Raw genomic sequence first — 16,732 nt, forward strand, 5'->3', positions numbered from 1 at the left:
CCTTTCCCTTGGATGGAGGGTGGGAGTGGAGGTGGGGGATGAGGCTATTCTTGTTCTAGAGACTCAGGGTCCCTTTCCTGTGTTATCTCCTTCTCCCTCCCCAACCACTTGAGTCCCAGAGGGGATGATTTTACAGATGTTCGGGAGCTGCTGGGCAGAGCAGATACCCTCTCTGTGCCCTAGATAGCAGCAAGTCTACTGGAAGGTACCACATCCACCTGTGTTAACCCTGACACGCCATCTGCCTCCGTGTTCCCAACCCAAGGAAAGAGTGTGGGCGGAGCTGGGGTCAGAACAGTTGTAGGTTTCGTGAGGGAAATTGTGGGGGCATAGCCTGCCTGTGAATGTGTCCGTGGAGGAGTCATTTGACCTCTCCGAGTATCCGGATCTTATCTGTAGGAAGAGGATGGTGGAGGCTCTCCCCTGACCTCACGGGTGGCTGTGAACTTCACAGGACCCCAGGAGTCAGAAGAGGAGTTGTTTGGGGGATTTTTTTGGGTTTTTTTTTTTGTCAGTCATAGGACTTGAACTCTGGGTGTGAACGCTGTACCTTATCTCTTCAGCTTCAAGGCTACCACGTGAGCCACTGTGCCATTTCCGGTTTTTCTGAGTGATTCATTGGAGATAAGAGTCTCACGGACTTTCCTGCCTGGGCTGGCTTTGAACCACCATCCTCAGATCTCAGCCTCCTGAGTAGCTAGAATGACAGGGGTGAGCCACTGGCGCCCGGAGGAGGAGATTTTTAAAAGGAATATTAGAACCCGGCAAACATGTCTTCAGATCTGATCTATTTCTGTGACCTTGAAGGATAATGTCCCTGAGCTTCCATATCCTCATCTGCAGAATGAAGTGGGAATGTTTTCATTGAAGAAGTAACACAGGGACTGCCCATCCCAGGTGCTGACCTGTAGAACCTTCTCCATAATGTCCCTTTCCTTTTTCATTTCATTTCTTTTTTTTTTGGGGGGCGGGGGGTCCGGTCATGGGGCCTGAACTCTGGGCCTGGGCGCTGTCCCTCAGCTCTTCAGCTCAAGGCTAGCGCTCTACCACTTGAGCCACAGTGCCACTCCGGCTTTTTTCTTTTTTGCTTATGTGGTGCTGGGGAATCGAACCCAGGGCCTCAGGCATGCAAGGCAAGCGCTCTACCACTGAACCACCTTCCCAGCCCTCCCTTTCCTTTTTCATGTCAACCTAGCCTTCCTAAGAGATGGAGGGAAGGAGAAGCAAGAGCGGAGGAGGAAGCTGCGCACTTGCCTTTGCCCAGAGGTGTCTGTCTTCCAAACCTGGTGCCAAGAGCTGTCTGACAGCTGCGTGCGTGCAGCGTGCCACAGCCAATGTACTTTGATGTTTTTGGTCATCCCCTGAAGTGCTTGGGGCTGTGGAATATTCTAGGCTATCCAAAAGCTTGGCCTACTTCATTTTGTTATTTTTTTAAATACTGCTCATTTTACTGTTGTGACAGTAAAAAAAAAAAAAAAAAATAGAGGTTTGTTGTTTTGTTATAGAAAAACTTGAAATACAGGAGATTAGAACAAACAGGCATGATTTCATCCACTAGGGAATATTTCTCCTTACTCGGATGCCTTTTTCCTCCCTTATGAAGAAGATTTTCTTTTTAAAAAATTAATTAATATCATGTCTCCTATTTGGCCAACATTCAAAATGTCTGGAATAGTCTATATCCTAACTATTTAAAACTGCCAATGCTATCAGTCAACTGAACGGAAGCACAGGCTTATTTGAGATCCACAGACACGTGGATCTTGTGCTTGCTAGTGGATCTGCATACAGAGGCTCATGACCTTTGCCCTATCTCCCAGCAAGTTTAAGTACTGTTTCCTTTTTCCTTTTTCATTGAGGTATAATCATGTTTCACCATGAACACACTGAAACATTAAAAGGCATAGGTAAGCAGGTACTGGTGGCACACACCTGTAACCCTCGCTACTCCAGAGGCTGAGCTCTGCGGATCCAGGTTCAAAGCCAAGCCCAAGCAGAAAAGCCCCCATGAGACTCTTATCTCTGATTAACCACTCAAAAACCACAGTGAAGCTATGGCCCAAAGTGGTAGAGTGCTAGCCTTGAGCAAAAAGAACCCAGGAACAGTACCCTCAGCATCCAGATTCTGAGTTCAGGCTCCCCAACTGACAAAAAAAAAAAAAAGAAAACAGGCCTGGTTAAAGGCAATGAGCTTGTTCTACAACTATCCCATCACAACATTTTCAGAGTTTCACATACTTTTTCTTGAAAATGACAGAACTGGAGTCGGAATCACAGCCACACTTTGCCCACAGTTTTACCATTAATAAATGTGAGTTGATGCCAGGTGTGGAGGCTCACACCTGTAATCCTAGCTACTCAGGAGGCTGAGATCTGAGGATCGTGGTTCAAAGCCAGCCTGGGCAAGAAAGTCCATGAAACTCTTATCTCCAATAAATCACCAAAAGACTGAAAGTGGCTCTGTGGCTCAAGTAGTAGAGCACTAACCGTGAGCTAAGGAGCTGAGGGACAGCGCCCAGGCCCAGAGTTCAGGCCCCATAACCAACATAAATAAATAATAAATAAATAAACAAAGGTAGGTTGAGTTCTTGTCTCGGGACTCGTTTTCCTTGGCCCATTCTAACTCGTGTAATCTGAGATAACTCCTGATCAAGGAAGAGATAAACAAAACCAGGACAGTATCTGCCTGTGTAGACACCCAAAAGTAAGAGTCAGTCTGTCAAATGGGCATATTTAATGTGCTGGATTTGAAGAGACCTTGGACAAAATTATACTGGGCTGTCCCAATGGACCCGAAAACGAGCCCGCGCTTTTTACTAACGCCTTTTAGATAGACAGATATTTAACTCTCGATGACCGAGGCACAGCAGTGTATGGTGCAGGAAGATGGACAGGAAGGACGATTGCAGCTGAGGAAGTGACCACACAACGGGCCCCAGGGAAGAAAGCCACCCCTCACTTGTCTCCAGAACTCCAACACAGTCTGACACCCATCAGGTGTCAAGTAGAAATGGCGAGTCTACAGTTAAATGCCAAAGGGTAATTCATACATGCAAGACTCTTGATGACAAAATTGCAACACAACTTATAGACAGTGCCTGGAGCACAGAAAGATGACACATCTTCACATCAGCTGATTTTGTTTATTTTTTAATATCTGATGCCTACAAAGTACTGAACCTCCCTAGAGTATTTGGACAAATCCATTTGGACAAGTTTGTGCAAACTTTATTATATCTCAGCTTCATTAAAACCGGGGCTGATTTGCTCTATTGTATTCATTTCTCAGTAAATACAGGAATAAGATAAACATAGTTATCACTTACCTGGGTCACAAGCATTATGGAGAGTAGGTCAGGTATCAAACCTAGGCTTAGGGATGAACCTGAAATGCAGAACAGGCTTCTTCACTACCGTATGTGTAAAAATGAAAGTCATAAAATTACCTATATGACATTATTCATCCATTGGTTCACAGCCATGAACAAGATACCTGTGGTTCTGTCTTGTAGAGCTCACAGTAGGTTAAGTCAGATACTGTGCTCAGAAGTAAGCTGTAATGGGGAATGGAGATAGGGAACAAAAGAAGTCCAGAGGCCTCTTGGAGAAGATGTGAAGGGCAGGAAAAGCCCAGCCAATCACAGAGCAGCAGATGGTGGACTAGGAGTAGAGGAGCCGAATGACCTCTGTGCTCCTAGAGGATGCACAAAGTGAGGAAGGAATGAGAAAAGGCAGGATGGAGCCAGGTTGTCACCAATATCAGGGAACTCATTCTCAGAGCATGCGAAGCCACTGGTGCCTTTCAAATGCAGGTGTGGCAAAACATGATTTCAAAAGATGGCCCTGCGTGGGGAGAGACCCCTAAGGCTGGGTCCTTGCAAGGTGGAGACAGAGAAGCACAGAATACGACTCTAGGCCAGCATGCTACTGCTGTGCTCCTGGGAGGAGGGAAGAGGTTTGGAGCACGGTGATGGCAACAAGAAGAGCAGAAATAACAAGATATAAGATCTTTCTTAGGAAGCAAAGTCAAGAGGATTTGTTAAGAGATTAGATCAGAAAACAAAGAAACGTGGCCCTTTCTTTGGTATTTGCAACCAGTATGGAAAGATAGGGGAGAGGAGGAGTTTGGAGGCTGACATGCTGCTCCTGAGTTATCTGTGGCACAGCCATCGGACACATGTGAGGCCAGGCAGGGAGGAGACTCAGCAGGAGGTGTCCAGGCCAGGATGTTGGCTCCCAGTGGCATCTTAGCCACTGGAACCTATGAGATCACCATAGCAGAGAGACCCTTACAAAGTACGGAGAACAACTCAGTTACTCCAAACAAAACACCCAGAGCCTTAAGGAATTTTTAAATAAGCCACTTGGGGGAACTTCCTCTGCAGCTCTGGGTTCCACTAGTCATTTTTGGCTGTGAGAGTGATGTTGCTGGCCCTGCTCCGGGCTTGGCTTCCAGGATCACACTACGCTGGCTCAAAAACCACATCACCTCCTGCAGTTTCCCTGCCAGTCCCCGTGATTCTCCTGCTACTTTCCTCACACTCTTCCCCCACAGAGACACAACGGGTCTTTGGTCTTAGAGTTTTGGAACAATCCTAAGTATTTTTTACAAGGTCTGGCTTTCTCTCTCATAAGCTACAGTTCCAGTGGGTGGAGGCGGCTAAAGAGGGAGACAGGTTGTACACACAGCTTTTTCAGATATGAAGGAGCTATGGAGAGCCAATCCAAAGAGCATTGCACACTGACTTCATACATCACCAAGAAGGATACATCATGACCAAAATACCCCCTGGACTCCAATGGAAAACTCAGACAGTTCGAGAGAGTTTGAAGTGATAAGGATGAATAGAAGAAAGACTTCCAGCCTTTCTACTCTCTCAGCTCTCATACGGAAACAGGGAGCCAGAACTCAGCCCTTAGAATCCATCATTGCAATGTCTCAAGCAGAAGAGTTAGACCACATCATCTTTATTCTCTTCCTGGCTAGCTTTCAGAACTCCTTCATTCACTTCACAAAGTCGCATTCATTCATTCCTCCATCTGTCCATTCAACATGTACTGAGCACCTGCCCCAGCCAACCACAGTGTGGTGCTCAGACGTGAAGAACAGAAACAGAGGCGGGTCTCATCTCATGAGAGAGGCAGCATAAGTAGACCGTCAGGTTAGTAACACACAGTTTCACGTGTCAGAAATGCAATGAGGACCACTAGAAGCAAGCAGGGTCTGTCTGTTACACCTACAGCACAAACATCCAAGAAATAATTCTGTGTAATAGGTAGGCAGCATCACTTCAATGTGGTCTCCTCACCAATGTTCTTGTCCCTGATAGGTTCCAACATTGCATGTGGCACTGAGCAGGGAGGCCGAGGACTCACACCATCCTCCTCAGCTCACACAGCCTCTGGTTGCCCCTCCCTCTCATGTATCTCTCTAAATTCATATCCAGAGCTTTGTCTTCTTTGCATTATGGTTTTCAAGGGTGCTGGTACCCACCCTGAAAGATTCCAAAAGGCATCACACAGATGATCAGCAGTTAGAACTGGATGCCAAAGGAGTCTCACGCTCACCAGGCAGAGTCTCTCCATGTAGCTCCTTGGGCTTCCTCACAGCATGGCGCTGAATTTCCTGGTCCAGCCATCCAGGACAATGAGCCTCAAAGCCCTCACTTTGTCTTGCCTGCGGAGGTCCCACTGAGTAAGGCTGATCTCATGACAAAGCCCAGGGTCCGTGAGAGAGGGGCCCACAGAGCATTGAGTACTGGGGCAGCCTCTCACTAACACCGAACATGGTTGTTCATGGCTGCCTCCAGGGCTTTCACCTTGACCTTTTTCATTGTCAATTTCTCCCTAGTTGTCTAAGCCTGTGTCACTGCTTCAGATACCTTCCAAATCTGAGGACTTCCAAGTGCTCTTTCTTGACTAGACACACCTTCTCTGTTTCTTCTTCCAGACCTTTCCTTTCCCAGATGTCACGTTTTACCTCAGGACTTGGGGACCAACTCAGGTGCTCCCTGTTCAACACAGTCTGCCTTGAAGTTGGCTAAGGAGCTGGCTGCCTCCGGTGACTCTACCACGTGACATTAACTTTTCTCCACCTGCCTTTGCCTGTGGTTCAGCTAGGTATTTGTGACCTGACTTCCTCTCAGAGAGCAGTCATTCTGGGAGACTGTTACAGCCTCAGTGGGAGATGTCAGGCACATAGTAGGCCCTTCATAAATCTCTGTGCTCTGGCTCTTAATAGCAATGATGAGAGCTAATATTCAATATTTCACAGTTTTTACCCTATACTGGGAACGATGAATGATTTTCTCCACATGAATGTGAACTTCAGATTCTAGCTCTACCCCACAGGGCTGGCTGTGTGGTTCACCCAGCCTACCTCACTGCTCTGAGTAAAATGGAAATGACAACTTCCCTCTTATCAAGGGACAGACAAGGGAAAGGTCACTGGAGTTGAAAAGGTCAACAAATTTTTTGTTGTTGTTTATACTGAGGTTCAAACTCAGAGCTTTGTGCTTGTCAGGGAGAAGCTCCACCATAAAGCTATGTTTCCAGCTTTGTTTGCTTTAGTTGTTTTGAGGATAAATTCTCATATTTATTCTCAGCCAGCCTGGATGCTGAACCTCCTATTTATGCCACTGAGGTGACAGATGGATGCCACTACATCCAGCATTTTTGATTGAGATGAGATCTCTCAAGCCTTCTACGTGAGCTGGCCTGGAACTCAATTCTCCTGACCTCAGTTTCCTGCATAGTTGGGATTACAGGTGTGAGCCTCCATACCTGGTCAGTCAACTGGTTTGTGAACATTGCTGAGTCGCTCATTTAATCTCCCTCACGGATCCTGTGCGGTGGCTGTTGGCCCTGTCTGTGGTGAGAGGGAAACTCAAGGGGAAGTCACATAGCACAAGTAACAGAGCAGGACTGGAGCCCGAGTCATGACATCACAGTGCTGCCAGGCCTCCCCATCCCCGGCTCTCAGCTTCACCCTTGGCTGTGAAAGTGAATGACTAGTCCCGCTTTCCTCATTCACTGGGTCTTGGCCTCTCCTGGCCTCAGCTTTCCACCTGTGCAATGAGGGGTCTGTACGGAACCTCTGGTCCGGGTCCACTGCCAGGCCTCGTGAACTAACAACGCAGAAGCTGGTTTGTACAACATTCCTGAAGTGTCTCTCTGCCTTTCCCCGAGTCACGTGTGGCAGGAAACAAAACCCACAGCAGAAAGATGTGAGGTTAGGGGAAAGAACATGAGGTCCAGTGTGGGCAGTGGGTGTCGAACCCACCAGATCTGCCCTGAGCCACACATTGCCAGAATTGCTGCGGAAGCACGTGGCTTGTGCATGAGCTCATGGCGGTGAGCACTGGGGACACCACAGACCAGCTCGGATTTCTCCAGCACGTTGTCCAGCCATGGGAGGGAGAGAGCTCCTCCCTTCTCACCCAACGCTGGCCCTGCCCAGGCTTGCTGGGGAGAAAGGCAAAGTCCCCTAAAAGGGTGGGATTGGGGGCTGGGGAGCACCATGGAAGACCTCAGCCCTGCCCAGGGGTGAGCTGCAGGAGGGAAGACCTCACCTGTCCTGGGGTGAGGGTTGGGTAGAGGATAGGAGGGGAACTCCTTAGCTCCTGACCTCAGCCAGACCATGTGATCCACTTACCTGTGGACACTCAGTTCCTAATAATAATTTGATTCTCAATTAGTCATTGTGTTCATATTGTTGGCTGTTGTTTGAGACAGGGCCTCACTGTGTGGACCAGGCTGGCTCAAGCTCAATCCTCCTTTCTCAGTCTGGTGGGATTACAGGTATGCACCACCATCCTCCACTTTCTCATGGATTTGAAGAAAGGGGTTGACATAGTAGTCACACTTCTATTCCAGGCCAATGGCTGCACCACTGGAGAGAAAGGACGCAGGCAGGGAGCTGCAGAGGTGAGCAGCTTTGTTCCACATGTCAACTTGCTTTCTGCAAGCATCTCCAGCCACGCCTCCCTGGGAGCCGAGGCTGGCCAAGTCCGTGCACTGCAGAAAGCAGCCAGCTTCTCCCTTCACCCAGCACCCAGCACCCAGCATGGCTGGAAGCTGAGTGCTTCCCAGTTCCCAGCACAGTTCTCTGTGTACATTTCTTATCAAGCATTGTTGCCTCCTCTTTGTTTCCCCTTCCCATCCCTTCCCATACTCCCCCCTTCCCCCACCCAATCCTCTCCCCCCCTCATCCAGCACAGTTCTCTTAAATGTGAGTCAACAGAACCAGCCTTCCTGAAGTCACTAGAAAAACAACTACAGCCTGGATGATTTGCAGGAGGAACTCCTAAAGTTGTGTTTGAAGTTCTGGGCCAAGCCCTGAAGGACTTGTGGGAAAAGGATTCTCAGAAAACTGTCTTCCTTGCCTGCCCGGAGACAACATCCCCTTGAACCCCATTTTCCCTGAGGGCCCATTCCCCTCCCCTCCTCTCCAGGCAGGACACAGTGGGGAGGAAACGGTGAGGTTCCAAAAGGTCCATCTGGAGCTCCTCAGGGGACCGTGGGTGGTAAATGGCTACTGGGTTTCTGGAAGGAGACCCTGGGAGAAGCTGTGGGGAACAAAAGATGGGCTTTGAGGAACTTCAGGGGGGTTGGTGGAGTGAGGACTCCTCCACCCATGGGGAGCCTTTGTAGATAACACATCGGCCATGTGCTTTGGGCTCAGACAGGCCTGATTTCAAACCCAGATCCCATGCTGCTAGAGAAGGGGAAATCTGGAAACAAACCAAGGGTCCACAATGGGAGATTGCTGTCATAATTCACAGCGGGCCCGTATACTTGCTATCACACGGCCATTTGGATATTCCTCAAAGAATACTGAAAGCAACAGGAAGTGTCTTGGCCGTAACGCTAAGTTAAAAAGTGAGACAGGAAGTGAGGTTCTGGATGATCGAGTTTCCAGAGCAGCCTGGGCAAAAAGTTAGGGGGCATCCACCTCAACAAACACACTAGGCACCAAGTACACATCTGCCATCCCAGCCAGATAATCTCCCAGGTAGGAGAATCATGGATCTAGGCTGGGACAAATCTTAAGGCTGTTCCAAAGAACTAACTGAAAGCAAAAAGGGCTGAGGATATGGTCCAAATGGCAGAGTAGGAAAATTCAAACCTCAGAACTACCAAAAAGAGAAAATGAAGGAAAAACTAGCATCCCTTCAGATTTAAATGTGTGTGTGTGTGTGTGTGTGTGTGTGTGTGTGTGTGTGGTAATCTAGCCATATGTCTAGAAACATGCTAAAAATTATTCAAACATATAACAGTTATCCTTGAGAATATTTTTCTATGTGCTTTTGGTTTCCTTCTTTAATGAGTGTAGTTGATAAACAAATATACTTTAAAATATCTATAAATATATGTGCTTTTATATATACAAAAGTTAATATCAAAAATAGTCACCAGCCGGGAGCCGGTGGCTCACGCCTGTAATCCTAGCTACTCAGGAGGCTGAAATCTGAGGATCACGGTTCAAAACCAGCCCGGGCAGGAAAGTCCTTGAGACTCTTATCTCCAATAAACCACCAGAAAACCGGAAGTGGTGCTGTGACTCAAGCATTGGAGTGCTTGCCTTGAGCTGAAGAGTTCAAGGACAACGTCCAGGCCCAGAATTCAAGCCCCATGACAGACCAAAAAAAAAAAAAAAAAAAAAAGTCACCATTTCTCTCATTGGCCAGGCTCTCCAGGAATGTTCTAGTCTCATTTTCATTAAAAGTCCTTTCTGGTCAATTATTAGTAATGCTCATTACCCCAGAGGAAACTGGAAGCTTCAGTAGCAGAGCTGTCTTCTTTGGGTAGCAGAGCTCAGTTTCCCTCTGAGCCTCTTCCCTTCCAGCTCAGGATATCTACCCCCAACCCCAAGCACCCCCAGGATCCCGAGGCTTGAAGAGGGACTGAGGGAGGGATGGATGCATTTCCCCATTGAACTCACGCTGTGACACCTGCTGAGTCCCGGGTCCCCACTGACTGGCTGCTCTCTCTGAGGTCAAGTTTGCCGAAACTCAGAAAAGAAGAGAAAATAAAAGAAAAAAGAAAGAAAACTGTTTTATCTAACCCAGATCTGGAAGAGAGGAGACGGGCAGCATTGTGCTGTGGAGGCGTGCCCGGGAAGGCTGCCCAAGCCCAGTCAAAGCTACCCCAAGAGTCTGCAGAGGCCAAAAGATCAGGTGCTGGCCCAGCCAGGGTGGCCAGCCAGCCAGGCCTGGGCTGTCCCCAATTGCCCTCTCCAAGGAAGGCGCTATTGTTCACTGGGAAGTCAGGAAGCTCAGAGGCACAAGGTTTTGGGGACAATTGCGTCCAACCCCTCCACACACAGAACAGGACATGGGCCCAAGAAGGAAGAAGCAGCCCAGAACTGCAGAAAGTAGTGCACAGGAGGCTGCAGTGCTCAGACCCAAAGCAAAGGGACCTGTGTCTTGCGGGTGCTGTGGCAGGAAACAGCGGTGGGCAAGGGCAGGAACGTGGCCCCACGCACGTGCTCATGGGATAAGACCTGTTCCACCATTGCCCATCCAGGTGGCCATGCATTCTCTGCCACCATGGAGTGCAGCCCATAGGACCGGACCTGCTATCCGACAGAAACCCCAGAACAGATCTTCATAATCCCAGCTCTTCATTCAGTCTCTCCACTTCATTTGTCTGTCTAGTCATCTGTCCACTCAAAATGCCATAAATCCACCCATTTATCCTTCCTTCCATCCAGCCAGCCAGCCATCGATCCAACCATACCTCCTCCCATCCATAATATGTCCATTCTCCCATCCATCTATCCATCCATCCATCCTCCATTCTCCCATCCATCTACCCTTCATCTCCACACACCCATTCAGACATGAAGTTCCCAAATTTATTTGTCTTTGTACTTCTTTCTTTGTGCTGGTAGTGGGGTTTGAACTCAGGTCTTACACTCTCATTTAGCTTCTTGCTACCCCTTGACCTCTACTCCAGCATCATTGAAGATGGAGTGTCAGAGACTTTTTGTCCAGACTAGCTTCAACCTGTGATCCTCAAATCTCCGCCTCCTCAGTAGCTAGAATCACAGGCATGAGCCTCCAGTGCCTTGCTTTTTTTTTTTTTAATTTTTGTTTTTGGCTGTTTATGCTCTCTTTCTTCTCTTCTTTCGTTTTTGCTCCCTGTTTTTCTCCTTACCTTTCTTCTTATAATTACTTCACTGAACAAGAGTCAGACCCAGAATCAGCCTGGTAAACACACAGACAAATGAAGCCATGCTTCTGCCTCTAAATATTACAACTTCTTTGAAAGTATTGCTGGTATGTCCAAATGATTGCCGTGGGCTGCGGGAATGTACATTTCACAGAGAGAATCTGTGACTGCCATTTGAAGCCTCTCGGAAGCCACTGGGGCTTTGGGAGACCCACGCAAGGAAACCCTGGGTGTAGCCAGCCCTGGGGGATTTCAGAGCAGCAGAGCAAAGCATGGGAATGTCGCCTGACCCGCAGCCTGCCTTTCACGCCCGTGCTGAGCTTGCCTCTGTCACGCGGCTGTCACTGTAGTCTCTGGGGACCTGGACTGTCACCGGCTGTACCTCACACCCTCCCCCCCCCACCCCACCCCCCAGGCTGAGGGAAAGTCTCTCCTCTCCTCCCATCATTCACTGGACTGCCTAACTGCAGTTCTGTGATGGACCTCTGCCGTGCTTATACATTAACATTCTTGGTGCTCTGAGAGCGTCTGTTTCGACAGCCCCGTGCCCTGTATACAGGGCTTGGAACCGCTCTGAGACCACCTAGCTCTCTCAGACCCCAAGGCTAGAGAGTAACACAGCTCTGCAGAGGAAAGCAGTCTGGTCCAAAATTCCCAACCGGTCTTGGCAGAAGGAGCCTCAGAGCTATGGAGACTGTCTGACAGTCCCAACCTCCCCAGCCTCCACCAGACTCCGGGTTCATGTCCGCTGGCAGCTGGCTGGCTGGCCGGCCGTATCCACATGAGGAGGGAGGGGGCGTGCTCAGCCCAGCGCAGGCCTGGCAGCCAGCTGTGCACCCACAGGCTCCCCACGCTCCTAGTGGGATCACACACCCAGAAGCCAGTCATCCCACCTCCCCTAGCCCCAGCCCACACTCAGTAGGCGGAGTCAAGCTCCACGTGACCTGGGGATGTGAAGGGATGGGGGGGGCACCCTGCTCTGCCTCTCAGAGGCGCTCAGATCACGTGGGTGTTTGAGGCTGTGAATGTGAGGCCCAGCTGTGATTGTGTGTGCTGCAGACAAGGTGTGCATCTCTCTCCTTCAGAGGATCCAGTCCTAGATCATCATTTACAGCTCCATTCATTTAGCAAGTGCCAAAAGTTCCTGGGGGTGCCGACCCAGCCGAAGTATGTGGCCCCCAGTCCCTCTGTGTCATCCATGATGGTAGCTAGATGGAGTTCCCTGAAATCCTTATCCTCAAGATCCTACCCCAAGAACCCAAGGATGTGACTAGACCCAGAAATGGACCTCTTTCCAGGGACAGTTCTGGTAAAATGGGGCCATATGGCTAAATCGTCTTCCCGAGTGACTGGTGTCCTTGTAAGAAGAGATGAGGCTACAGAGACAGGCAGAGAAAGGATCTGCAGGCCAAGCAGAGGGGCACACATGAAACCAGCCCTGTGACCCCCAGCCTCCCCATGACAGGCAGTTGCGCTCCCTTACACCCACACACTCTGTGATACTCTATTAAAGCAGCCCCTCTTTGAGCCCTACCCCCTCAATGTGATCTCTCTAAGCCTCAGTTTATCCCCATGATTCTCAGGCTCCTTAACTGAAAGTGAGCATCTTCCCAGTGTTATGAAAACAGAATAATTTGTGGGCATGAAAGTGACTGGAATGTGGGAAATTGCTCCCCAATTTTAGCTCCTCTCCCTTTCCTTCCTGTGGACAATTTCTAGTTACTTCTTTTTTGTGCCTGAGTAGTAGGCATAGCACAGCTGGACCCCAGCTGGCTTGAACTGGCACCAATTCAATGGCATTTTGCATGTGTCTAATTTAGGGATATTACAAACCGCCCTGTGCAAGGCTTTGTGGAAACATGAGCCTCCTTCCTTCCTCTTCCCTCCTTTCCTCCTCTTCTTTTCTTTTATCTTTTCCTCCCTCTGCCTTTTCCATTTTCTACTGTTTCTCTGTTCTTCCTCCTCTTCCTCTGCCTCCTTCCTCCTTAGCAAGTACTTCTCTGCTTTTTCTTTTTTCTTTTTAATGCGCTGGTACTGAGACTTAAACTCAAGGCTTCTCACTCTTAGTTTTTTTGCTCAAGGCTAGTGCTCTATCACTTGAGCCGCACCTTCACTTTGAGCTTTTTCCTGGTTAACTGAAGATGCAAATCTCCCAGACCTTACTGCTCAGGCTAGTTTTGAACCTCAGTTCTCAGATCTCACCATCCTGAGCAGCTAGGATTACAGGTGTGAGCCATGGGAGCCAAACTGTTTCCTCTTTATTCTCATGTTGCATTGCCTTGGGGTGTAGAGAGTCACTGAGGTTAACTGGACTTTCCACCTACAGCTAGTGACGATCCATGCACAGCCCTTCTCTTGGTTCACTGGGGCCATTTAGTCCTCTCTCAGGGGGCCATGGTGGGTCTGTGAGATGCACATTCTTGAACACATGTATATATTTGTAAAATAGAGAGCATGACTGTGTGTGCCTTTCGTGCACACCCAGGGTGGAGGCTGGAGGCTCTCAGCACCGGATTTCTTTCCTTCACCTCTGGGTCAAGCTCCCTCCCAGTTCCCAGAGGATCTGTCTATGGCTCCTAAGATGCCTCCTCCCTCCAGAGGCACTCTGCAAGGTCTCTCCCTTCCCCTAGAGGCTCGTTCACAACACAAGTCAGACCTGCGTGAATGGCTTCTCATGTCACCCTTTCTGGGCTCCAGAAAAATTTCCAGGAGCATCGTCACAGCAAAGCAGCCCTGGCCACAGCTCTGTCCTGCTTGATCCACTGAGCTGCACAAGTCTATTCTCAGCGGGGCTCTTGGCCCACACCGGGAGGGGCAGGCTGCACAGCTTTCACAGCTTGACTAGGTCTCCCGGAAGGACAGTATTGGAAGCGTGTGACTTTAAAGAGGCAATTATTTCCTGTCTCCTCTGCCATTGACAAACAAGACCACCATGATAGACACCCACGTCTGTTCCTTGTCAAGAGCTTGGAGAACTGGAACGGAGTGGAGCATCAGCATTTACAGTGCTTTTCTTCTTGGAGCGAGCACATGACCAGGAGGAGATCCAGACAGCGGATCAGATGTGGACAGAGACATATGGTATAATGCAGATGTGTCCTCTAAGCCACATTTAGACCAAGCCTGGAGGCCTCTGGTGTCCACAGAGCAAGCCAGCAGACTGGAATTGCTTGGGCAGGGGTTGATGTCAAATCTTAGCAGTGTGATACTTTCCCCCAGAGGTGAACCAGGAGAGACTGTGTGCTTCAGTTTTGTCTCCCAGTTTTTCTATCCCAGCTGGAATGTTTGGCCTTCACTCAGTCAAATCTCAAGAATTTTCTCACGTGGTTTTCTCTCTCTTCCTCCCCTTTCCCTCCCTCCCCTTCTGTATCTGTCTTCTCACTCTGTCCAATCACAGCACCTGATGGGGCCAGCAGACCGCAGACTGGAAGCAGGCCAGCCTGCCAGGCTTTGCATTCCAGCTAGCCACCCCCTAGCTGAGTGGCTGTGGACAAGTTACTTAACCCCTCTGTACTTCCCGTCTCATTTCTTGTCTGCCAAACAACAACGGTAACAGTAGGACAAGGACTGTGAGGTTGTTCTAAAACTAAATAGCTGATCACAGAGCAGGAACTTAGAAAATGGCCAGCACATGGTAGATTAAAATCACACCCATGTTACTGAGACTATGTATGACAAGTAGGGGTGCAGTCTACCTCCACTGACTTAGAAGAGGCGAGAGACAGGAGGTCAGGGACAGTTCAGTGTGGAGAAGTGAGACACGAGAGCGTGTGACACTTACAGTAACACAAACTCCCAGAACTGATGTGTGAGGTCAGGACTCCACGGGAGCACAGAGAATAAGGCACTGGGGTCGGTCCCCAGTTCACACAAGGTGAGCTGGATCATTCATGGCAATTTGGCCAAGAGTGGGAACTACAACTCCCAGAATCCCTCTCTCTGATATGGCGTCACATCTGCTTTTCCCCTGGAGGACTTGTAGGAGGCGTTCAGGGTGGATGTGAACATGAAGCTGAGACCCTGGGGTAGGAGATCTGAATGCCTGACAAGAAGCTTCGGGAACACAGAACAGGAAAAGCTGTAGCTCCTGGTCTGGCTGCCAGCAGGGAGTTTTGATTTCATGTCTCGATGCAAGAGGTTTAAGAGATCAGTAGACTCCCTGACACTTAGACCAGAAAGGACAAGATAGGGACTACAGAGTTGCCAGAATGTTCTTTCTGCCCCTTGATGGAATGGGCTGTTTATACACCAGCTGCCATGTCCTGCTCCCGAGGCTGTACCCCGGTGAGGAGCTTCCTCCTCCAGCCCCGGTGAGACACACTGGGGCGTGGGCCCTGATGTGGCCGTCGCTCAGGCTGGGCTCAGGATGGGAGGTCCTTCTCTATACAGCCCCCCGATTCCCTTCCATAGGGATGATGGAGATGGGCACTGATGAGTGACAGTTCTCAGGCCCCGCCTCCTCCCTTCTTTCCTCCTGGATCTTCATTGCTGCATCTCACTCTGGAGTGAGGGCTGATGCTGGGCACCCCTCAGGGAGGAGGCTCCTTTAAGATTGGAATGTGCAGCACTTGGAACCCAGTGCTTCCTGAATCCTGAGGGTCACAGGGACCTGGGGAGACAGCATCCCTGGGAAGAATCCAGAAGGACAAATGTCAGGCTAAGACTGAGGCCCTGGTGGAGGGCTCTTCCCATCAGGTGAGTGCCATCAGGAGGCTGGGAGGCAGAGGCTTCTCTGGGCCCCGGGCTGAGGACACTCGTCTCCCACACCTAGGAACCCCGCTGCAGGTGGCAGGTCTCGCTAACCTGCCTTTCCTTCCGTAGAGGCTGTTGCTTCAGAGAAAATGAGTTGGTCACACACAGCGCCACCTGCTTTCAAACAGTGTGGTAAAGTGTGGGCCTCCTCAGCACACAGGTGTAGTCCCACCCCACAGCGGTCTCCAGGAAGGGACCTCTGGGAGCAAGAGCAAGGGCTGGGCTCCAAGTGACCTGGACTGAGCAAAGAATACCAGTCATCAGTGCAACCTCAGCACCAGCAGTGACCGCCACCACGCCCCCACCCCAGGAGGCAGCCCGTCGCTTCACCCCCAATTCCTGATGGGGAGACTGGGGCTCACAGAAGTAAAGGGGCCTGCCCACCATGAGAGATCTGGCCTGTCCCCAAACTAGGCCTTATTTTGGTGACTTATTTCCTCATTTCACCCAGCCCAGCCTAACCCCAACACCTCAGTGCTCTCCCTTATTGTCCCAGGTGAGAAGCTGAAGTTCTAGCATCTTCCACCTGTCACTAAAGCTGTGGTGAGAGCCGAGTGCCTGCCCAAGGAGCCATGCGCCATGGCTCAAAGCAAAGTGGGGGGCTCAGTGATCACCCCAACTCCAGGGAGGACCTTCGGGGGGATAAGGGACCTCACTTCTGCACACCCCGCCTCTCCAGGCAGGTCTGAGGCCCTGGGTGACCTTCACTGGCTCCTCCTTTTGTCCCTGGGGCTCAGGATCAGGGGTGGAGCCTTCCTGGGCCCTGCCCAGCACCGCAGGGAGGCAGGGAGGCTCAGCAGGGCCC

Source organism: Dipodomys spectabilis, unplaced genomic scaffold, assembly GCF_019054845.1.
Source record: "Dipodomys spectabilis isolate Male_0828 unplaced genomic scaffold, ASM1905484v1 ptg000264l, whole genome shotgun sequence".
NCBI lineage: Eukaryota > Metazoa > Chordata > Mammalia > Rodentia > Heteromyidae > Dipodomys > Dipodomys spectabilis.